The sequence below is a fragment of the Petaurus breviceps genome, unplaced genomic scaffold (genome assembly GCF_028583685.1).
Source record: "Petaurus breviceps papuanus isolate PSGF00001 unplaced genomic scaffold, PetGlider_PUasm1.0 180, whole genome shotgun sequence".
Taxonomy (NCBI): domain Eukaryota; kingdom Metazoa; phylum Chordata; class Mammalia; order Diprotodontia; family Petauridae; genus Petaurus; species Petaurus breviceps.
Genome location: NW_027185782.1, coordinates 2,549,380 through 2,573,850, shown reverse-complemented (window position 1 = coordinate 2,573,850; position 24,471 = coordinate 2,549,380). Strand labels below are relative to the sequence as shown.

The window sequence follows — 24,471 nt, the reverse complement described above, 5'->3', positions numbered from 1 at the left end:
TCAACAAAGGAGCTCCTTCGGGGCCCAGCTCATCCAAGAGGCTTCTCCTGGTCCCCCCCCCCCCCCCCCGCCCCGCCCAGATCCCTCCTCAGGCCCTCACGGCCCCTGACAAACCTTTCTCTGTTAAGAGTCTATTGCTCCAACCAGTCAGTTTGATAAAAACACTCCTATCTACTCTTACCCCCCCCAAGTCTCAAGCACCAGGATGAGAACATGAAAGGCCTCGCTAAAGACTAAACAACTCCTTCAGTGAGAACAGAGCAAAGATGGAGGGGGTCCCCTCCATTTCAGAGCAGAGGGTCTGGCCTAGGGGAAATGGAGGGAACTGCATGGACACGCCCCTTTAGAGATGAGTCAGAGGGACAGGGAGGGGCCGAGTTGTGGCAGATCCACTGAGACCCAAACCTAGACCTCCAAGCACGTCAGGGCCCAGCCAGGGGCATGCTAAGGAGGAGGAGCATTGGAAAAGACGTTAAAGACCACATGAGGCCCACATGAGACCTTACATGAGACCAACTGGAGGCCCAGGGAGAGGAAGCGACCTGACCAAGGGCACAAAGCAAGTCAGACATAGAACTGAGACAAAAATAATAATCTAGTTAGTGGGCTTTTAGGTGTACAAATGCTTTCCTCACAAAAACCCTAGGGTAGATAGTATAAAATTATTTTTCTCATTTCACAGGCAAACTTTGTACAAGGTGAATGTCAGTGAGGTTCACTGACTCACTCACAGTCAAAAAGCCAGAAAATGGAGGAGTCAAAACCTGAACCCAGGACTTGTGCAGGTCAAGTGAGGAAGCATTAATGAAGATAACCTTCCTCTCTCCACCACTGTCCCCAGTGAGGAGGGCAGGGTTCAGAGCCCCAGCTTCTAGTCAAGGAAATGGAAGAATATGCCAGACCCAACTGGTGATACAGGACAAGTGGGTCCCAGAAGGCATCAAGGGGGCTCATCCAGGAGACAGCCACAAGCTAGACTCTGGTGCCCAGCGCCCACTCTTGAAAAACCTTGCTATGAGACTGACATTGGCCCCAAGATATAGATATCTACATGTGCCCTGAGCCTGGTGGGGTCTGGGGTGAGAAGCCAGGATAGGAAGGAAGTGGTGGGTAAAGTCGTCATGATATCAGAGTAATGGTTCCTTCTCTGCCACCCAGGGGGCAGCCTATTGCCTCCATCTCAATGACTACTATCCAATTTTCCCTTAAAACTGGGGCTTCCTAGGACCTGTCTCCCCCACCCCCCACCCCCCCACACAAGTCACAGCCACAGACGGCACTGCCTCAGTAACCATACAGGCCAAACTTGCTGCTTTCTAGATGCAGAGCCCCCGAGGACACGGTGCTGGGCCCTCCCTGTGAGTAATCATGGGGAAATCAGGCTGTTTGCCATCTGGAACTCCCCAATAGGGCCCTTCCCACTACAAAAGACTCCCCTAAAGAGAAGCAGGTTCTGACCCTGCCCCCCATCTCCTCAAGTTCCATTTAGCTAGGGCCTCAGGAAAGGCCAGTTCAGTAGGGTGGAAAGCAACCTAGCCAAGAAGCTCTATGTGGGTGCTAGAATTCTGGCTCTGGTACTGGCTCGCTGTGGGCGCGCAGGTGAGGCCCTGCCCCTCTCTGGGCCTGTTTCCTTCTCTTTAACATGAAGACAGAACCAGGTGAGGTCCCTGCCAGCTTTAAGGTTCTCAGTTTCAGTCTTTCCCGTTTGGTTCCCTGGGCTCCCTAGAATTTGGTCTTTTTCTCTCCCCCTCCCTCTCTCTTTCTTCCCTCTCTGCTTTTTCCAGCATGGTCATGACTCATCCACCCACCCACCCAGCTCCCTTCCCTATGGAATCTCACCCAGAGCTGGGGGAGAGTGAGAAGGCCTTGTCCCCTCCCGCCTCCCCTAGGGCCCTGCCAACTCTTCCTCCCCTTAGCCAGCAAGAAAGGGCAGACACAGGCCTCACAAGAGAGGAGCCATTTCTTCTATAGGCTGCAAGGACCCCCAATCTTCCTTTTAGTTGAAGCCAGAACCAAAGAGGAGGCAGCAAGACTCTTCCCTGGGAGAAGGCCAGGAAGTTTTGTCTCCTGCATCAGGACTGAAGGCCTGCCAAGAGCTGACAGGATCATAGATGGTCCCTGGGCCCCAGGCCTAGCACTGTCCAACTACAGACCAGGAAGTTCATCCTAGGGTCTAACCTGGATCCCTCAAGCAAAGGCTTTCAAATCCCCCAAAAGAAGAAGCCTAAGAACTCCCAGAGGGAAAACAAGACCTGAGGAGGGAGAGGCTGGGCAACTGAGTCCCCTCTCCACAAAAGTATTCTGCAGCTAAAGAGTTAATGTGTGTGAACCGACTGGCAAACCTTAAAGCAGTATACAAATGTCAGTTATTATTTGCAGTAGCTACAGCTCAGCTAAGGAGGGTAAGTGGAGGGGGGGAGAGGGGAAGACCAGCTAGCCAGCAGGTCACGAGGGCTCTGCCCTGCCCTGCCCAGCAGCCCCAGCAGATGCACAGAGTGCCTTTTGTGCTGGCTGGCCTCCTGTGAGCCTCAGAATAGTCAAGATGGGAGACTACACTTCCCAGGAGCCCTTTCCTCTACTACCTTCCCCCCTCTGGCCCTGCTGTCTCATCCTGGCTGTTTATCAAGGCTGCCTGGTCCTTCCTACTCCCCTCCCATTCAGTTCCAGCTTCCCCCTCTCCCCACGTATATAATGGGAAGGGGGGAGGAGGGGAATTGGCAATTTGCTGCAAGGCTGCTTGGGGGCAGGGGTGAGAGAATCTGAGAGGGTAGAGGATAGTAGGGGGCAGGGTGTGTGTGTGCTGGCTCAACCTCAGATTCCAGGCCAGAGAGAATCATAGGATCTAGCTGCTGAGAAAGGACCTTAGAAGCCAGCAACTCCTTCATTTTATAGATGGGGAAACTGAGACAAAGAGAAAGGAAGAGCTTTGCAAGGTCATAAAGCATTCTAATGGAGGGCAGCTGAGGGGGATCTGCAGTTGGTACCACTTCCAGTGATCCTAACAAGGCCAAGGTGAGCCCCCACCACTCCCCAAGCCTATGCCTCTAAGTCAGAGAGGGGAAGATAGGCCCAGCAGTTTGGCAGTCCTGCCCAAAAGCCATGAAAGGCCGGAGCTCCATAAACCTTCTTTCCCAAACTAAGTTCTCCCACTACGGCTGGGATAATGAACTTCACTTTGCATCTCGGTAAAACAGGGACACGATAACCTGAACCACTCAGCTACCCCATCAGAGTTGGGAGCAAAGGGATTTGCAGTCTTAAATGCACAAGACAAATGTGGCTTCATCCTTGGATTGCCCATACTTGCTGGCCTTGCTACTTTGCCCTGACCCTCGGACCTCTTCTTTCTGCCCCTCCCTTCCCTTTGCTTCCCTTAGTGCTGCACTAGCCCAGAGAGCAGGAACCAATCAGATGAGCACAGCTATGTGGAGCTGTTCTAAGTGCAGGGCCCTAGGAGCAAGGCCTCAGGCTCTGCCTTACATTTTGATGATGTTTATGTTGATGAAGCATTTTCCCATCCATTATCCCACCAGGGCTTCCTCCCATCAGTCCTTGGGCTGAGAAGTTAGAGGCTATTATTCCCATTTTACAGAGGGTCAAAGTGAGACCTAGAGAAGGAAAAGGGATCTTCACGCAAGGGAACACGGCTATCAATTTGGGACTCCTTCCCTTGAGACCTAGCATTAGACTGGACCCCAGCAGGACACAGTAAAGACTTTCTGACTGATGAGAAGTGTCGGATCAGCTAGTATTCAGAAAAGAATGAAGATATAAGTATCCATCAGATGTGGCAGGGAACTCACCCCAAGGGTGACCTCCATGGGCAACTAGAGCCAACTGTTGGTTATCCAGTGAGCGGCTGATGGGCACCAAATGCCAAGTCATTGGCTTGGGCTTCCCCAGTGAGCAGAGCTCAGTCTGTTAAGTGCTAGCCACCCCAAGCCCCCTCTGCACAGAGCAGACTTCTGGCTCTGCCTCTTATAAACCAGGCCACACTGGACAAGTCAGAGACCCTCCCTGATTGTTTCTCCATCTGCAAAACAGATATTATGAGACCACACAAGACATGTCTCTATCTCTCTCTGTCTCTGTCTTGCAACTCTAAAGGTTTTTTTTTTTCACAGATTTACAGAATATGAGGGATTATCACAAGACAATCCCAGAATGACAGACACAGAAGGGACCTCAGAGATATCTCTTTTTACAAAGGAGGAAACTGAGGCCCAGAGAAGGGAAGTCATTGGCACACAGTCATACTGATATTAAGCAGCAGAACTACAGTTTGCAGCTGGGTCCTCTGACTATATCCAGGGCCTTTTCCTTTCTGTCCCTTCAATCTCTGTCTGGCTAGGAAGCAGCTCTCAGGCCACCTCTTCCTCCAGGCAGGTCATCCACCCATTGCCCTGTCCCCCTGACTACAAAGACGGGATTGCCCTGTGGGAAGCAGGCAGGCCCTACACAACAGTCCTGCTGTTTGCTCTGCGGCATGAGTCTTCTCTCTTCTATTGTGCATATGCAAACACCCATCCTATTTGGTATTTGCTAAATTCAGAAAATAAAACTTTTAAAAATACTTTGTGACCTTGACTCATTGCCTGCAATAGTTCTGTCCCCTGTCCCCGTCCTCCCTAAATCCTTCCCATATTTCCAAGCCTAGTTGAAGTCCTGTCTCCTTCAGTAAACTGGTCCTGGCAGTCCAGTCCCGACCGTAGGGCTCACTCCATCTTCTGCACTGTAATTACTACGTCATCTGGACCACACTTTTCTTAGCTACAAAGAAATCTACAAAATGCAAGAGCATAAAGTAGAGTAGAAAGAGCGTTGGCTTTGGGGCCCAGAGCCCTGGCTTCTGCCCCTTCACCAGCTGTAGGCTCTGGGCAAGTATCTTTACCTCTTGGTCTCAGTTCCTCCTCTGTATGATGGGAATAATCTTAAAACACTATGTACCAAAGAAGATTCTGAGGAAAGTGTTTTGCAAACTTTAGAGCAACTCAGATCTCTGAGTTCTTATTAGATTAGCACTTAATTCATCCTGACTCTCTGATGAGTCTTCCCAAATCAGAGCCCAGGCCTCCTCCTTTGCCTGTCTTCCCTGAAGCATACAGGCTCTGGCACAAAGAAGATGTAGAAGTCGAGTCATTCTCTGATTATGGAAGTTATGCCCAACCAAGAAGATGAGGTTGGATACAAAGTGGCTGACTCTGTGGATGTGTGTGCTGCCCACCTGTGTAAAGAACTCTCACTAAGGGGTCAGCTCTGGAGGGAGGGAGGCCAAGGTGCTGACACAAGCTCTAAGCAGCAGAACAAAATAGCCCCCCTTGGACCACGAATGGTAGAGGAAAAGAAAAGGGAACAGGGAGATGGGGAAACAGAGAAAAACCTCAACTTTCTCTCAACCAATCTGGGATATGGGAATGATTAGCAGCCTTCTACCTCTAGGGGAAAGAAGAGTCCAGGAGAAGTGGCCTCATTCAATCCCCTGCCTCTTAGTAGGGCTGTGCCCAACCTCACCCACTGGACAAAAATTCATCTCTAAGGGCTCCAAAGCATCTGTGAATTCACTGATTTGCATGTCCCATCCAACAATGCAGTTGGCAAATCCTTCGTGGCTGTTCAAGTCTTGTTCATCTGTGCCCATAAATTCACCACCAGGGGTCCCTTCCTCACCTTCCCCTGATATGTCGACAAACACTCAGGCTTGCTGGCCACCTGTCGTCACCTAACCGCTGCCACACAGCCAGCCTGTCTCCTTTGCCTTTTCAACTTTTTCCTGAAGACTTCTTTTTAACCCTTCCAAGTTCCTCACCAGCCCTCTCCCACCTACCTTGTGCCTTTCCAGGGCCCTCTCCAAGGTGGCACAGTGGAGAAAAATGCTGGACTGGGAGTCAGAAAGACTTGAGTTCAAATCCCACCTCAGACCGTGGCTATGTGACCTCTGCTGGCCTCTCCTTCCCCAAATGTAAAATGGAGATAATGACCAAGCTTGTTTTACAGGGTTCTCACGAGTATCAAATGAGATAATATTTGTGAAACACTTTGCCAACCCACTATTATTATTATATTTCCTAGGCTCACAGTCCTAAATGATCTGAAACAGTCCTTAGAACATAGCACATACAATCTCTGAAAGGAACTTCGGAGATCACAAAGCCCAAGCTGATGGTTTGTCAGATGGGGAAACAGAGGCCCCAAGGGCCTTACCAAGTAATCCCTTGACAATGCCCACAATGCAAATCATTGGTGGGGGGGTGCAACAGGACAGCCTCATGACCCCTAGTTCGAGACTCATTACCTTCCAACCTCCCTCATCATCCTATCCAAAGGCAAAGTGCCCCACCCTCAGGAAGCTTCAAGGGCCTAGACCTTGGGGCCTGGAACTCAGGTTTCTCGTTTCATTTCCCTGGTGACAGAGTGGTCTGCTCTGCTCACAGAGGAAAGACAGCCGGAAGGTGCAGGGGGGTGGGGGGGGTCTTCTTGGCACAAGGCAAAGAGTGGGTCCAAGAGAGGCTTTCAAAACTCTAGAAAAACAGGGCTAATTAAAGCCGGCAGCAGCCCCTGGCTCTGACCCTCTCAGCTACCCTCTACCCTTCTCTTCCTAGAGATGACAGCTCATAATTGCATTCCCTAGCCTCCCCAAACCTCCTGGATGAAAGCTGGTCTCTCAGGCATTCTGCCTAGGCTTAATGAAAGGTTAAGGGGGCCCAGAGTTGTCACCCAGCTACAGCCCCTGATGTACAACTGAGAAGAATTTAAACAGAGTTCCATCCCTTAACCCCTGGGTCTGAAGAACAAGAAAGAAAAAGAGGGACAGGCAAAACAGGTGATCAGGGTGGGGGACAACTCCTCAAACAGAGGGAGAGAACAGAGTAGGGTGGTGAAAAAGTAGCCCTGCCCAGGTAGAAGGCATACCCTGACAGTCAAGAGTCCTGGTTCTGCCACTGATACATGTTAGACCTTGGTCCAGTCCTTTCCCTTCAGTGGTACTCAGTTTTTCCTTTGTCAAAAGACGGTAATAACTCCTGTCCTGCCTCCCTTCTGGGGATGCTGTGAGGATTAAATGAGAAACTGGGATGGGCAAGTGCTTCAGAATAACATCTTACATTTCTACGGCCCTGTAAGGTTTCACAACAACCATGAGAGGTGAGTAGTGCTGATCTTATAGATGGAAAATAAAGCTCAAAAAATGAGGCATCTGTTCAAGGTCCTAGTGATTATCATAGCTAGAGGACTCAAAGCAAGACCTTTTAACTCTGTTCACAGATCTTTCCACTGAACTGTGCCAGTGGACTTCCATCAGCCTGGCAAGAGCCCTCAGGGGAAAGGGTAGTGGCACCAGCAACCTAGGTGAATGGAAGCTGAGAAAGCCCACCCCATCCCCAGCTCCCTCTCGGGTATCCTCCAATGGGTGGACACCAAAGCACTTGGTAGTGGAACTAAGGCACAGAAATCTTGAGGTACCTAGAACTACGGGGTAGATGGGTCAGAGTTTGCTCTGGCCATTTCTTCCCCTCTCCTGTCCACCTGCCTCTTCCTAAGAAGCCCTGGCCTGAGAAGAAAGGGAACAAGGGTAAAATAGCATTGGCTCTGCTCTTTGGCCTCCAAGCCCAGAGATCAGAACACACACACACACACAATCCCTCCCAGCAAAATCAGAGATAGGGATTCCTCCCACAAACAGCTTAGAAGTGGGGCAAATCAAGATCGAGAATTTAGGGACTTGGGTCAAGGTAACCCGGTAAATGAGTAGTGGAGCACTGGGACAAAACACTGGATTTGGATTTAGGGGGCATGGAATTAAGCTGTGGATCTGCCACTTAGTGGCTGTGTGACAGGAAAATGGATTCAGTCAGTCAACAAGCACATATGAAACAAATACTATGTTTGTAAACAAATACTTATTAAGCACCTACTGCATGCCAGACACCATCTTCCATAAAATGGGAATCACATGCCTATACTTCTCGTGGGGTGCTTCATAAACACTGACACACAAAGTAACAGCAGTTATTGCCCTCTTAGCTTCTTGGTCCAGATCTCTAATCAGCAGGCAGCATCATCTCACTGATCCTGGGACGTGGAGAGCTTGGTGGGGAGGGAGAGAAGGCTGAAGGGCCCGCCCCACCCCCACAGTGCCAGGTTCAGTCTCCTCTCCACCCCCCTTCATAATTAAGCTCTCCTATGTTGCAAGGTTCCTCCTAACTGGTTACTCCACCCTGACCTCCGAGCCAATTCCCAACTGTGTCATCAGGACTACATTTAATCACGAAGGAATGCCTCTGGATGAGGGGGGGGTGGAGGCGGGGGTCGTGGAGGGTGGGGAATTGAAGGCAACAGTTCCTTACCCAGCCCTGCCAGCCTGGCCTGGCCTTCTAAGAAGGCCTCTGGCAGGGCCCAGAACAAACAGACCAGGGAGACATTTTATCTGCAGATTTATTGCAACCAAATGGGGAGGGGCTTCCTGCCCCAGGCCTTAAAGGGGCAGATCCTGTACTGGTGAGGGGAGGGTAAGGCTGGGAGAAAAAGGAAGGAGCCATCTGGGAACTTGCAGAACCCACCTGGAGTGGAAGGCAGGAGATGGGTGGGGACAGAGGGGTGGGGTGAGGCCCTTGGGTTTAATTCCACCTGTTCAGCTCACCTAGGTTGGTCTCAACCTCAGGGATGGGAGGGAGTCTCTGCAAGAAGCCAGGAAGAGCTGGCAAAAAGCCTTTATTAGCCCAGCTTACTATGGTTCCCAGAATGGCCCCACAGCAAGACAGTGGAGTCCTCAGAGCTTCCAATTCAATAAGGCTTAAGGTCACAATGTAAAAAGCCAGAAGTCCCCAAGGCAATGAGAGCAGGTTCCCACTGATGATCCTCAAAGCTGGCCAAATCTGGTGGGTTCCCTCAGGGTCAAATCGAGAACAGCCAGTCAGTAGGGGTCTGGAAAACGAGTAACTAGGAGGGCCTAGGCACATGTGCCCTAGAGAAGCCTTAGGAAATACCCGAAGGGCTGGCAGACTTGTTCTTTGTGCCCAGAGGTTCAAGCCAAGGGCTCATAGAGAGAAATCACAGGAAGGCAGATTCCAGCTCATTAATGAGAAGTTTATAACAAGAGCTATCCAACAAAAAACTTGGGCATCTCCAGGGGTCATGACCTCCCCATCCTTAGAGATAATCACAAAATCAAGACTTGTAAAGACTCCTGGAGATCATCCAGTTTAACCCATAACTGATCTATAGACCCTGCAACATCCCAACCAATGATTACCAGACTCTGCTCCAGGGACAGGGAGCTCACTATTTCCTAGGACAGTTCCTTGCACTGTTGGACAGCTCTAATCGTTAGGAAGTTTTTACTTACATCAACCTGAAACATGCCTCCCTGTGACTTCCCTGGCTAGCTGGGGCCAGCAAGTTCTGCCCTCTGGGGCCCAGCAGCACCAAGTGAATCCCTCTTCTGCATGACAGGCCTTCAGAAACTTGCCTGCCACTCATGCCTGCCCCCCCCCACCTGCCCCAGTCTTCTCAAGGTGCAGCTGGTCAATGTCCAGCCTAATCAGCCACAGAGGGGATCCCTGTTCTCGACAGGAGGGCTAACTAGATGCCCTTAGAGGTCTCTGTGACCCAAATCCCTCTCTAAGTGGGTAATGGTTAATGTCGTCACTCTGCTAGTGTGTGTGAGGGCACCAAAGTAATACACATTGGGGCCCACTCTCCACTAACCTCAATGGCTTTGGGACCCCACCCTAAGAGTCTCTACTATTATCCCCTTCCCTTTCAATTCTTTTACTCCTTCAGGGTTCAGGTGTACATTGCTATACCAGCCCCATCCCTTAGCACTGGGGTAAATACTGGTCTTGGGCAAAATATCACAAAAACAAACATACACACACAAATGAACACAGGTGCACAAATGAACACAGCAGCCTGGAACAGGTCCCTTTTCCTTCTTGGGGTAACCCAAACTAATGGCCAATTTGAGGGGCCTTCTTTTCCTCTACTCACAGTCCCCCCTCCCCAACTCCCTTTTCTTTCATCCTGGCAGTGAAAATGACAATATTTCAGGTTAGATTTTACTCTATTTGCTGTGAATAGCACCTCTCAGGGCAGAGAGCTTTTCCACTTTGGGAAATCGCGGGGGAGGTGAAGGGGAAGACAGAAAGATTAGGGTTTCTGGATAAAGCCCTGAATGCCTAGCACCTGGGTGAACTGAGAACCTCACTCAAGGACAGGGAGATAACAAGAAATTACTTCTTACTTTCCTTTCTGTAACGTTAACAAGTCTGGAGAGAAGCAGGTTCACAAGCCTGCACCTGCCCCTCCTCCTGCCCCCCAGGAGTCTCCAAGCTCAGAAGCCCAGATGAAGAGGGGAGGGCAGATCAGTGCCCCAACTCTCTTGGCCTGTTGGGGCAAGAGGCTTTAGAAGGGAGGCAGATGGTACCTGTAGCTACAAGTCTGCGTTATAGCCCATTTCAAAGCTCCCAAGTCAGAGAAAGTCAAAGGTGGAAATGATCAACGGGTTTCCAAGTTGAACCAGGAAAATAGAATTAGATAGATGGCTGGGGGGTGGGGAGGGAAAGAAAAGATAGGGCGGAAGGGAGAGATGGGAGCAGACTGTTTCAGCTTGCATCTATCTGCACTGGAGAACTGCAACCAACCAATGGGAGGGTCCTAGCCAAAATACCCCTGGGGTACCACCCCCACCAGGGACTGCTCCAGCTCAAGGACCCCTGCCACTCCCATTTCTGGCATAGGCTGATTCCAGATCACTACCACCTCCCACCCCCAACTCCCTAGCAAAACTTCCCTCTCCCTCCCCCAAAGTCAGGCCCACTTTTACTGAGCCCCCATTGGGCCTCGTCCAGCACTAGAGACTATTCAGAAGAGAAACTGAAAGACACAGTCCTTGCCCTCAAGAAGCCTCACATTGTCCTGAGATGACTGTGGACCCCTTTCCTCCTATCTGATTACACTGTTTCCAAGAGCTTCGAAGAGCAGGAAGCTCCATGGGTCTGGAGTTTGAGTCTGTACTTGACCAGCTGTCTAACTCTAGTTACTGGAAGCTAGTCACTTCTCTTTCCAGCATCATCTGTAACAGGAGGCCACTGGACTAGATGGCAACTAGGACTATTTAGAGTTCTAAGTCTACAATCCTGAATCTTCCTACACATTCCTAGGTCAGCCTCCTCAGCTTTACTGTTCAGACCCCTTGCCTGGTACCAAGCTTACCTGGTGCCCATGAGTTCTGGGTGCCTAGGAGTCTGAAGGCACTCAAGGCAAAGGCTTTTTCTTGATCTCTCCCCTCACTCCAACCAAAAGAAACCAAGAGGTTACGTGCCCTTCTGTGAAACCCCACAAAACTCTGCACCTGTCTTGTGGCCCTTTTATAATACTTAATTCACTAGTCCTACTAAAGGGTCGGCTAGAAGAGCAATGCAAGTGCCTCATACACAATAAGGGTTACAGAAATGTCTTGTTAAATTATACTTCTTTGAAACTCCTGAAGTGCCAAACACAGTGTGCCTAAGATAGTTATAAACATTGGCTGACATCAGTAACTTTTAGACGAGCTCCAAGATCCACCCTAGTTCTGATGAATAGTTCTGATGCAGAGTCGTTCTAAGATTCTGTGTCGAGGTTCCTTCCAGCTCTAACATTCTATATTCTAAGGGTCCTTACTCCCACTGACACATATTCTGATGAAAAAGTATGACCCATCACTGGGCTCAGATCAGCACCATTCCAAATCAAATACTGTTGTCTATTCTCAGTCCAGTGGAACAATGAAGCCTCACCAGGCCACCCCCTTGGTAAGAACTAGCCCAGACAAACTCACTATCATAGCTTTCACTGACTGGTATTTTTCAGGGACTTCAGATGGAGAGGCTAGAGAATTAAATATAATATCAGGGAACAGGGAGAAGACAACACACAACCAGCATAACCGGTGTATGACTGTTGCCCCAGAGATGTCATGGGAGCCAATCAAAAAGAGACAGGGAGGCAGAAAGGTGCACATTGTCACTGGTGATATTTGAGTTTGGGGAATGTTCCGCCTTTGGTGCCGTTTATTATTTAACACATGCTTGGGGAGTATTAAATCAGACACCAGTTCAGGCTCTTTAACTATTAAATTCACTGTCCTGTCTCTCTCTGGCTGTGACCTGCACCTGACACTCAAAATAAAATACCCTTGATCACGTCTGGAACCAACCTGCCCACAGCCAAGGAAGGTGGTAGTGTTTATTCGGTGGGTGAGGAGAGTCAGGGGGTAGGAATGACTTTAGCCTGTATGTAGTTAAGCCTTGAACTGAACCAAAGCCTTTTATTATTTCAACTTGGGGGGGGGGGAGGGTTAGGAAACAGAGCAACACAGAAGTCCTCATTTAAAAAAAAGAAAGGAAAGCCTAGTGGAGAAGAGTACTGGTGTCACCACTCCTGCTTTGGGAGGCTCTATTTCCTCATATGTAAGATGGGGTCTGCAATTCCTTCTCTGCCAACTCACGGAGTTGTGAGGATCAAACAGAGAAGAAACTTACTTTAAGTTTATAAATGGCCATACAAAGTTCAGGATTATCGTCATCTTTATTTCAGCCATCATGTTTGACTTTGGGATCTTTAGCCGAGCGAAAATTCTGGGCCAGGAAAACAACCTTACTTGTCTTTCATCAGGAAACGGAGCTAATGTGAGTTCACCCGAACTCCCCCCACTATCCTCATCTCCTCCGAATGGAAGCAGTGTGAAAGGGCACAAAGTACTGTGAGTATGGGCTTGCCTCCTCCTTTGCTGTGTGACTCTGGATTTTCTCTAAGCCTCAGTTTCCTCATCTGAGAAATAGGGGAAAGTCTCTTCTGTCTTTCTCAGGGATATTTGTGAGGATCAAAGAAGAGAATGGAGGGGAAAGTACTTTGAAACACATGCAGCATCCTCTACCTACATGGCATTATTACTACCAACAGACTTTCTGTCAAGGCCTGGGGCCCGTATGCATCCAGCAGTGGAAGCCAAGAGCAACTTGAACTTAATGGGCAAGCACCAACATGCTTATTGGACAGACAAAAGACTTGGGTTCGAGTCCCAGTTCTGCCACTTCCGAACTAGCTTTGTGACCTTGAGCAAGTTACTCCCACTCTCTAGATCACTAGAGCCACCATTCCCTCATCTGAAAAATGGGGACAATAATCTCCCTGCCCTGACTACCTCATAGGCCAGTGTGAGGATTAACAGAGAAAAATAGTACCTAAAGTATTTTGTCAACAATAAAACACTACAGAAACATGAGTTTTTATTCATCTTCTTAGTACTCCAAGTGAAGCCAATGACTTTCCCCAAGGTCTCAGTTTCCCCCATTTGGAGTACTGCCACAAAAAGTTTGCTGCAAACAACCAGCATCTTTCTGCTTCCACAGAAGCACAGCTACTGCATTCTATCCTGCCTTAACTCAATGCTTCAGGCACAGGCAATGAACAGCCTACCTCAGGGCTAAGTCACCAACATGCTGGCCAATCAGAACTGAATAATGAATACCCCCCAAAACAACCCACGAATTAAATTTCCACTGTCCCTGTTGGCTCTTCTTCCTTTCATTAAGCATTCGGAGCTGCAGGACTCATTTATCCATCATCTAATTCACAGGTATTTCTTCCCCTAGGCTCCTGTTACCACAGAGATAGCTTTTAGTAAACACAAAACCAAGCCCCCAGTTCCAATTAAGCAATAACCAAAGCTGGTTTCAGAATCGTCAGCCCTCCAGTTTCATCCTTTCCTTGACCCCAGTTCTACTCTACTGCATTCAGAGAATCACAAAATTTCAGGAACCCCATGGGTTATGCTGTCCAGCACCAACCTGAACAGGAATCCACCATCTCTAAAATGACAATATCCCAAAGAAGTGACCACTTTCTAGCCCCCCCTCTTGAAATCTTCTGTCATGGGGAACTCATTACTATTTATATTAGTCTATTCCACTTGTAATGATGTTAAGTCAGAAACTCACAACTTTATAAGTAAGTCTTTCCCCATAATATGAAGGTGAAATTTACCTCTCCATAACATCTAATCATTGGTCCTATGGGTGGTAAATTCTATTATCTTTTTCATTTTGGGCTTGGGATTCCTTGAGGCTTCTCTCCTCTGAAGAAACCTAAACAGTGCAGGGAGCAGGACTTTCCTCTAGGCCCAGAGTAGTATCTGGGGGTAAACTGTTCTAGGCCAACTTCTTCCAATCAACCTGCTTGCCAAGAGGAAGTGAATGGATGGGTCCCAGAGGGAGGGCCCCCTGGAGTGGGTGCGGTTCCTTAGGTGGGCTCCACCCAGGCCCTGCTGGGAGGAGGGGGGACAGGGAGGGGAGAGTGAGCAGAGGAGGACTGACATGCACTTTTAAGACTTTCCTGTTTTCTACTGCTGTGGATACAGTGCAGCCTGTGAGCTGTCAACAGAGAAACAGTTTAAAAAATAAGACAAATAAACAAAACAACTCCCTGTTTAGTAGAGAGGAAGGTCAAACTCCATTATGGATGTCACCAAGGGGCAGCCTCTCTACCACTCCCCACCCTTTCAACCCCCAGTTCTCTTCCTGCCACTCCCCTCTCCTTAGTCCTACCTGGAGTCTCAGCTCCATGCTTAGGCCTAAGAAGTTGCAAACCTCCGATTTAACATAAAAATTTCACAACCACAAAGACGTCTTGGTGAAGTGAAAAGAACGTGAAGTGAGGAGTGGCTCTAAGTGGTTCTACCACTTACACCTATATGACTGACACCAAGTATGTAACTTCTTTGGGCCTCAGTTTCTTCATCTGAAAAATGGGGTTAGGGGGAAGTAAGCCCAAATGATCTCTAAGACAGCTTCAAGTCCTACAACCTAGATCTTCATGGGAAAGGTCATAAAAAAGCACAACATTCATACTTCATATCCTACCTGGTGAATTCCAGTAACCTGACTGGGGGAATAAAATGTATGGGCACTAATGAAGCAGAGGATCTAGAATTCCTAACTGGAGTGCCTCAAATCCACTTTGGCTGGGGAAAATGATATTCCCAAGTCTCTGAGAACGGAGCTGAGCTGTTCTTGTCCTTTCTCTACTGACTTATAACCTGCTAACACTGAACTGGAAGGAGGGAAGGAGGAATGAATGCTGGCTCTATGTGAAGAAGGTTTTTCAGCCAAGGGTCTGTCTGACAACCTTCAGAAACATCTAATGGGTTCTTCAGGAGCTACCTATGATTGAGGGAGAGAGAGACTGCCAGGCTCCAACCCCCTCACTCTTGAGTCACTAGGGGCTCAAGGTTCCCACACTGTAATGTCAAAGCATAGAGTCAACAGGACAGAATCAGGGCCACAGCTTGGGAGGCCAAGAGAAACTAGGGAGGGCTAAGTCCCCCCACCACAGTCTGAAACTTAAGAGGTCAAGGATGGAAAAGGAAGAGGTCGCTACCACCAGGGTCAGAGTCCTGAAGTTACAGGGGTTAAAAACCAAGGCATAGTGACTAGGGGGAGGGGGGGAAGGGGGCCGGAAGGGAAAGAAGGAGGGAGGAAGGCTGGCAAAGGTGGCAATAAGTACCTCCACTAGCGTCAGAGTATAGAACGCCAGATGTCGGAGACGTAAGGACCCAAAGAACACAGAACCCAGGAGCAAGGAAGGGCCTCCGGAACACAGAACAAGCTATAAACACTGACTGCAGGAGCTGGAAGAGACCTTGGAGTTCACCTAGTCCAGCCCCCTCATATGACAGAGAGGAAAACTGAGGTTCAAGAAACGGTGTACAGGAGGCCATGGATGGGCTGCCCAGGCTGATGTGAAGGTTACGGGCCCCACACGAGTGGGAGCCCGGCAATCCCAACGCCGCCTACGTGCCCCGACATGGCCGGGGGCAAGGCCGGGGCGTCCTGGCCCAGAGCAGTCTGGCCCCAGGCCCCGGTCCCATCCCCACCCCCACGCAGCAGGCCTGGGCCCAAGCCTCTGGGGCAGCGCCGATGGTCCCCCTTCCATCGGGTGCCCGGGCCCAGGGGCTGCCTGGCAGGGAGTGGCCTCCCCGTCAGCCGGCCTGGGAGGCCGGGGCCTCCGCCCTGGGGACCCCACCCCTGGCGTCCCCTCCCGCCCCTTCCCCGCGGAGGGGGGGGCGCCCGAGGAGGGGAGGCGCGGGGGCTCCTACCTCCTTCCCTGGCGGTGATGGTGGCGGTGGCGGTGGCGGCGGCGGCGGCAGCTGTGCTCCGGCCCGCTCGGGGAGGCAGCGGCTGAGGACAGGACCGGGGCCGGGGCCGGGCTGGGGCTGGCCCCGACCCCCCGCCCCCCGCTGCCGCCGCCGCCGGCGGCCAATCCCCGCCCAAGCTGAGGGGAGGGCGATGCAAATGAGCCCGGATCTGGGTCCGCCCCCCCCGCCCCGCGCCCCGCGCCCCGCTCCAGGCCGCGAAGCCCCGGCCTCGCGTGAGAGGCGTGACCCGGGGGGGCCCGAGGCCCAACCCGGGGAGTGCCGGGGGACTGGCCCCCTCCCCCTGGGGCTGAGGAGGGGGTGGGGGGGGCGGCTGAGGACGGTTACACAACCAGGCAGGAGGGGGGGGGTTGGGAGGGGCCCCGGGGGAGGGGGCAAAGGGGAGGGGGCCGGCCCGCGGCCGCACAGCCGGAAGTCAGGGACCGCCACCGGCCTCTGGCGAGAGGAACTCGGCCTGTGAGCTCCGCCCCCTCCCTTTCCCTTCCCCTTCCCCTTCCCCTCCTTCCTCTCTCCCTGGGACTTGTGACCCACCGCTTTCCCCGCCCTCTTCGGCTTGTTATTGGCCGGCTGGAGAGTCCAGCCCTATGCGCCCATTGGTCGACTTGTCCGCCGCTCACCGCCCCTCCTCCGCACCGCCCCTTCCCCCGAGCCCCGGTTGGCCTGGGCTTCGGCCGCCCCTGCGGGGTACCCTGGGACTCGTAGTCTGAACAACCCTTTCCACCTGCTGGCGGGAGGCGGCGGAAGAACTACAACACCCAGAGACCCCCCCGGCTCCAATCACCCACCCCCAACACTCCACCTCCTCCCTCCCTTCTTTGCAAAGCCCCCCTCCCTGTTTTTCTACCCCCCCTTCCCCCCTCGGCCCCCATGAAGCTTCAGTCCAGCCAACTACAACGTATGCACGCAGCACAGAATAAGCATTTGAGGGGCTCTTGCAGGCCACCCCCACTTCTCCCCTAAAAAATATACCAGTTGCAAACTTAACCCGCACCCCCCTACTAACACTACCACCTCGATGCAAACACCCCTGTCCCTCGCAGACAGCAGCCTCGGAAATGCAGCGAGCGCCCCTCTCCCGAGGAGGGGACAGAGGAAGGAGCCGGGGTCCTAGCGACACCCCTCCCCCCCAAGCCTTCAACTCTCCTTACGCTTAGACTTTAGAGCGGCCGCGTCAATGCCGCCGCGCAGCTGCTTATCACCCCCCCTCCCTCCAATAAAACCTTGGGATCAAACTTACGGGTACCCCCCCCATCTCCGGGCAAAGACTTTGCTGCTCCCCTTCCTACAGCGCACCGAGAGAGGGGGAGGGGGAGGGCATGGAGAAGTGGGGGCGATGCACCCCCCCCTCCCCTCCCTGACGGCCGCGCGCCCCCTGCTCTTACCTTGCCGGTCCCGGGAAGAGGAGGAGGACAGGAGAAGCAGGAGGAGACCAGGGGTCCGGCGGGGGAGGGGGCCGGGGAGGGGGAGGGGGCGGCCCTGGCTGCCTCCCCCCGGTCAGTGGGTGCCGGGCCGGGCCGTGCCGTCCCTCGCTGCGCCCGCGCCCTCCCGCTCTCCCTCTCGCGCTCCGGCGGCGCCGCGGCCCCTACTGTAACTGTACGGGGTGTGCGGAGCCCCGTATGATGCTCTCCGCTCCCTTCCTGGTTTCTCCGAGGGCAGAGGGGTCCTCCCTTCTCTTAAAGGTGCCGCAGCTCCGCTCCCGGCCCCCGCGCCTCCCCCCTCTCCGTGGCCCCCCCCCCCCCCCCCGGCGGGGAGGCTGGAACTGGCTCTGCAGGTCCCTCGCCAAGGGCAGGACACCCCCCTCCTGCCACGTCTTAGCCCTCCCGCTTGGCGCCCGGTGGGGCTCCTGGTGCAGCGAGAACCGGGAAGGGAAGGGGAAAAAAAGCAGGGGGGGGGAGTCTGGACTCTCCCCCCTCCCCACTCCCTCTTGCACCCCTCCTCCTCCCCTCCCCGGCCGCCTCCTCCTCCCTGACCTCCGGCTTCCCTCCATGGCTCTGTTCCATGTTGCCATCTTATCTGCCCCCAGAGCGAGCGGGGGGGAGGGGAGGGGGGGCAGATCTGGCTTCAGGGGAGGGGAAGGAGTGGGGGGGCGCTCCGGGCCCTGCCGATAAACAGGCTGTGCAGAAAAGACACGAAGTCAGCACGTCTCGGATCGGGGCCCCTTCCAGCCCCCATCTCAGCCTTGACATCTAAGGAGAAAGGGGTGCAGCAGGGACTTCCACCCCCCTCCCCAACTGGTCTCCAGCGATTATATAAATTATTTCCCACCTTTGCTTAATCTGGAGTGGGGAGGGCAGGGGAGGGGGATGCGGCGGGCGGGCCTCGTGGCTTTCCCTTTTCAAAGTTTCCCCCACCCAACTGAACCACTGGTGGGTGGGGTGGGGGAGAAGGGGAGGGCCTTTCGAGGCCCCTGGTGCCCTGGGACAGAAACCAAGAACCTCAATGTTTCTGCTCACCCAAAGACTCAGCAGTTTATCGACTCTACAATATGTCAGAGTTGGAACAGCTCTTAGGGACTATCCTATCCAACCCCTAACTTTACAGATAGGGAAACTGAGGAGCAAAGGGAGGACGTTAACTTATTGAAGGTCACAGTGAGTCAATGGCAGAGACAAGACTCGAACACAGACCTCATATACGATGTGGAGGAAAGGCACTGTATTTGTAATATGCCCTAGAGTAGATAGATGGTCTGCAGACTTCTTAAAGAGCTAAGAATTGAATTCAAGCTTTGTTTCCTGCTTCATGTATGACCTTGGGCAAGTCACTTCCTCCCCTCTAGTCCCAAATTGCCTTAACTACGTAATGAAGGGGTTGGAGAAGATGATCTCTTAGGCACCTCCCGGCTCCAAATCCTGTGACCCTGGCTGCCGGTGACGTCTGATACCTTTATTACAGGAAATTTCACCTGCTTCCTTCCAGTGGTCAGGGACACTGAAATAGAGGCAGAGGCTTTCACCCCACAATTGAGCCTTCTTTCCCCCTCGACATCCTCCCCCTTTAAAAAAAAAAACCTCACCCTAACCTACCTTCTGCCAGAAAGCACAGGGAACCTTAAGATTATAGAATTTCTCAGGTGTGAAGGACCTTAGGGGAAAGGCAATAGGTACTTTTAGATTCATAGAAATAGGGGCATGAGGAATGAGCACCCTGGGAGAAGACATAAGGTAAAAGAAAGAGAATGAGAAGCTGAGAAAAGGAAGGATCTTTCCTAGTATTACCGAATCCTTTCCCCTTGATGAGCCTCAGTTTCCTCATCTGTAAAATGAAGTTTGACTAAATGATCTCTGTAAAGCACTGTAAGCCGAGAAAACTTGGGTCAACTCTGACACATGGTTGCTGAGTGACTCTGGCCGAGTCACCTCAGCTCTCAGGGATCCGTGTAGGCGATCTTTTAAAACTAGAAACAATAGACAGAGAAATGGCAGACCTGCATGGGAAGACAGAGTTTTATCGACCAGGAATTCTTTATATGAAAGAAATCACAAGTCCAGTCCCCTAACTCTGTCCCTGATAATAAATTTCTGCAGTGCTTTAAAGTTGACAAAATCTTTTCCTCACTCCAGCCCTGTGCAAGTATTGTCATACCTCTTTTACATTTGAGGAAAATGAGAATGGGGGTAAAGTGACTTGCCCTCAAGTAGCACAGCTAATAAATAGGCTTGAACCCAGATCTCTGGACTCCAGTCTCTACCTAGAAAAATATAGCAATAATAGCTAGCATTTATAGAATTCTTTAAGGTTCTCAAAGAGCTTTACCTATAGCATCTTATTTAATCTTCATAACAACCCTTTGAGAAAAATGTTGTTTTAATCCTTATCTTACAAATGAGGGAACTGAGGCTGAGGGTGGTAAAACAAATGTGTCCACAGTCTTGCAGTTAGTAAATATTTGAGACAAGGTTTAATAGATTGAATGTATAGGGCATCTTTCCAACTAAACAAAGTGCTATGGTCTCTTGATTCATTTATCCCCCCAAACCAGACTTGGGAGGGAAAAGAAACCATTACCTTCATTTTTTGGATGGGGGGGGGTGGGGAAACCCCACAGATCCAGAGAAGGGGATGTAACTTGCTCCTAAGAGATACATCCTGAGAAGGCCAGAGCTGGGGAGAAGTCAGCATCCCTGGTGCTATAATCCCTAGGCTCATGCTCTTATTCTGAGCTATACTTAGAAAGCTGAGGAGCAGAGTCCAGCAAAAGCTCTCTCCACTGTGCCCAGTGGCACCCCCAGGGGCCACTACCATTTCAAGGTTCCTTGTCTTCTACCAAGACTATATTTTATTCTAGACTTGCCCAGCCCCACCTCTGCTGTGGGGAACCACTCCAGAGTTTTGACTGAACTCAGCTCTCTTTTGTGGAAAACCAAATTTTGGTAGAAATGAAAACATTTTCCTCTAGGAACTGGGATGATCAGGACAGAAGGGTCTTATTTCTTTAAAAAAAAAAATCAGCTTCAGGAATAGAAGGCTAAAGAGAAGAATGAGTGAATTGTTCCTCCAATAAATCAATAAACATTTATTAAGCACAATGTGCCAGATACTGTGCTCGGTACTAGGGATACAAAAAGAGGCAAAAGATAGTTCTTGCCCTCAAGGATCTGACAATCTAATGGAGACCTTGCAATCCCTTTATACAGACACCCAAACTATCCCTGGCACATAGTATATTTCGACCCTAGGAAGTGCCAATTTTGACTGTGCCTCTTACAAGAAAGTCCCATTTAGTGCCTCAGTTTGACCTGTAACACTATCACCTAACTTCAAGGTGGCAGGGCCAAAAAAAAAAATCCCCAAAACCATGAGAGGATGGGGGCAGGAAGGAAATATTTCTTTAAAACAGAAGAGAGAAAAATTGGTTTGGATTACCATCAGCATCACCATGGGAGAATGAAGCGTTTCAAAACAGTCAGGTAGCCACTGTGTATGGCCAAAAAATGAACTCTCAGGTCAACTTGACTGTGCCCCTGTAAGCCACTCCTCCTCTCTACCTCCCCATTCCTTTCCAGCTCAGGGAATGTGAACTCATTTTGAATACGAAACAGAGGCAAATACAATTGGGGAGCTGTATCTATGTCTAATCAAAATAATAATCACAATCTGCCTTCAAAAACTAACTACATGATGAGAAAATTTTTGATCATCTAATATTTTGGAATAGATGCCCTGGATTCTCTTCCACTACCATGGAGGCAGGTGCATTGCCAACATGCTCTAGCACAAAGGAGCTGATGTACTAAGAGTCATTTGTCATAATGAAACCTGCCTTAAGCCCAATGGTGAGTCCTCAACATATCTGTCATATGACCAGGAAATTTCCATGTCAGCAAAAAATTATAATGGAATTGGCTAATGTGTGTCTTAGACTGTGCATCAACCAACTTTGTTTTAGGTGACCCAAAAAACTGTAGACAGGCACATATTCAAACCTTCAAAATTCTGAGGGAAAAAAAGGGGAGGGATTCCGGAAACAACAGAAGACATCGTGTTAATGCCTGCTGAATTCCACAACAGTCACCAGATGGTTGGTGATCATTGAGTGATCACTAAGAACTAGTAAGGGTTCATTAAGAATAACAATAGTTAGGGTCAGAGTCTAGATGGCAGAGTAGAAGCAGGACCTCCCTGCTGCTCCGGCTTCCACCTTCCCCAATCCATGGAAAAAGGGGACTCTAAATAAACATTGGAGCTGCAGAACCCACAAAATGACACAGAGAAGCTAACCTCCCACTGAGGACAGCCCAGCAGGCCAGCAAGAATCTGCCAGCTCAGCGCTCTGGGAGCTGAGCCCAGCCCCACCAGAGGCTTTAGCCCCAGGGAGGGCCTGACCAGCCACCAGCCACAGGGACTCCAGATCAGCAGCAGCTGTGGCCGTTTCCAGATTTATCAACACATAGATTCAAAGGACAAAGTGAGAGGTCAGTGCAGTCTGGACTTTGGGACCCAGTAAGTGGGAGTGCATGGCTTTTGCCCCCAGGGCTAGAAGCCACTAAGACCCTGGCACAGCCCGCCAGCACCACATGGCAGCTTCAGCTCCTGGCCTGCAGAATGTAGGGGGACCAAGCACCAGTCTGAGGGGTAATTGCTCTTGCTTTAACCTTCTTGGATCTAAATTGCAGTCTAGGGTGTAGGTCCTGGGGTGTGTGTCCAGCTTGCCAGAGCATGTGGAGACCTCAGAAAGAGCACCCATCTAATACCTCCGGCAGCTGAGAAAACACCAGTGTTTGGGATGAAAACTTCCCTGTCTGGTGGCAGAAAAGCCCAGGGGTCAAGTAACTGAGGGGCAACATGACCAGGCAAAGGAAACAAAGCAGACAGAAGATTCCAACATTAGACTCCTATTTTGGGGACAAAAAGGAGCAAAGCATGAAACAGGAGGAAGACAGTGAAGTCAGAACTCCTGCACCAAAAGCTTCAAAGGAAAATACAAGCTGGTTACAGGCCATATAGGACCTTAAGAAGCAGATAAGAGAAGTGGAGGAAAAATTGGGAAGAGAAATGAGAACGATGCAAGAAAATTATGAAATGAGAGTCAACAGCCTGACTGAGGAAAATAACACCTTAAAAAATAGACTAACTCAAATGGCAAAAGAGGCTCAAAAAGGCAATGAGGAGAAGAATGTCTTAAAGAGCCGAATTTGTCAGATGGAAAAAGAATCTCAAAAGCTCAATGAGGAGAATCATTGCTTCAGAATTAGATTGGAGCAAATGGAAGCTAATGACTTTATGAGAAATCAAGATACTATTAAACAGATCCAAACAAATGAAAGAATAGAAGACTGTGAAATATCTCATGGGAAAAACCACTGACCTGGAAAATAGATCCAGGAGAGATAATTTAAAAATTATTGGACTACCTGAAAGCCATGATCAAAGTAAGAACCTAGAAATCATCCTCCGGGAAGTTCTAAAGGAAAACTGCCCTGATGTTTTAGAACCAGAGGGCAAAATAGAAGTTGAAAGAATCCACCGATCACCTCCTGAAAAAGATCCCAAAAAGAAAACTCCTAGGAATATTATAGCCAGGTTCCAGAATTCTCAGATTAAGGAGAGAATATTACAAGCAGCCAGGAAGAAACAATTTGAATATTGTGGAAACACAATCAGGATAACCCAAGATCTGGCAGCTTCTACACTGAGGGATCAAAGGGCTTGGAATATGATATTCTGGAGGTCAAAGGAGCTGGGATTAAAACCAAGAGTAATCTACCCAGCAAAACTGAGTATCATGTTTCAGGGGAAAATATGGTCATTCAGTGGAATAGAGGACTTTCAAGCATTCTTGCTGAAAAAACCAGAGTTGAACAGAAAATTTGACATTCAGATACAAGAAGCAAGAGAAGCATGAGAAGGTAAACAGGGAAAAGAAATCATAAGGAACTTATCAAAGTTGAATTGTTAACATTCTTACATGGAAAAACAATAATTGTAACTTATGAAACTTTTCTCAGTAGTTGAAGGGAATAGAAATATATATATATGTATATATATATATATATAATATGAGGGTATATGGCCATATGAATACATATGTGAATATGTGTATATATGTTTACAGGTATACATAGATAGAGGGCACAGGACCAATTTAACAGGAAGGGATGATACTTAAAAGGTGATATTAAGAGGTGAGAGAGGAATATAATGAGAGGAGATGGGGAGAGACAGAATGGTGTAAACTATCTCATATAGAAGAGGCAAGGGAAAATGGTTACAATGGAGGGGAAGAATAGGAAGGCAAAAAGGAATGGGTCAACCTTATTCCCATTGAATTTGGCTTGAGGAGGGAATGTAGTACACACTAAATAGGGTATCTCACACTCCAGGAGAGTGGGAGGGGGGAAGGGGATGAGAGGGGGGATGATGGAAGGGAAGGCAGACTGGGGGGGGGGAGTTGGAAGCACCCATTTTTGAAAAGGGATGGGATCAAGGTAGAGAATAGAACAAGTGGGAGGTGGGATAGGAGGCAGGGAAATATAGTCAGTCTTTTACAATGTATCTACTATGTTATTGTTTTGCATTAGCCACACATGTACAACCTATACTGAACTGCTTATCTTCCCAGTAAGGGTGGGTGACAAGGGAGGAAGGGAATGAATCTGGAATTCAAAGTTTTAAAATTAAATATTCAAATATATATGTATACTATTATTAATACTATTTTACATGAAATTGTAAAATTGTAATTGTACAGGCACTGAGGCATAGAGATCCACTGGAGAAGTCGAAAGGGGTATGGGAGAAAATATGGGAGAGAGCAGATTGGAGGAGGGGATATCCTGTGG

General features: G+C 50.0%; 1 protein-coding gene and 1 long non-coding RNA gene across 5 annotated transcripts in view; one reads left to right on the top strand and one right to left on the bottom strand.

Moving 5' to 3' along the window:
* ZBTB7A (zinc finger and BTB domain containing 7A) overlaps positions 1-24,471 on the bottom strand; it is a 57,562-nt gene that overhangs the window by 11,123 nt on the left and 21,968 nt on the right. Inside the window, exon 1 of one of the 4 annotated variants that reach the window (XM_069086827.1) lies at positions 17,572-17,675. The exons of 1 other annotated variant lie outside the window; for it this stretch is intronic. The gene's annotated coding sequence lies outside the window, so the exon portion shown is untranslated. Of the gene's footprint in view, positions 1-15,540; positions 15,889-16,132; positions 16,245-17,571; positions 17,676-24,471 lie in introns of those variants that run through there. 2 more of the 4 variants (XM_069086828.1, XM_069086829.1) reach the window with 2 other exon arrangements.
* LOC138160247 (uncharacterized) lies at positions 670-4,262 on the top strand. Its single transcript, XR_011168111.1, has 3 exons — positions 670-1,658; positions 2,893-3,012; positions 4,125-4,262. It is a non-coding gene; the product is annotated as an uncharacterized lncRNA (long non-coding RNA).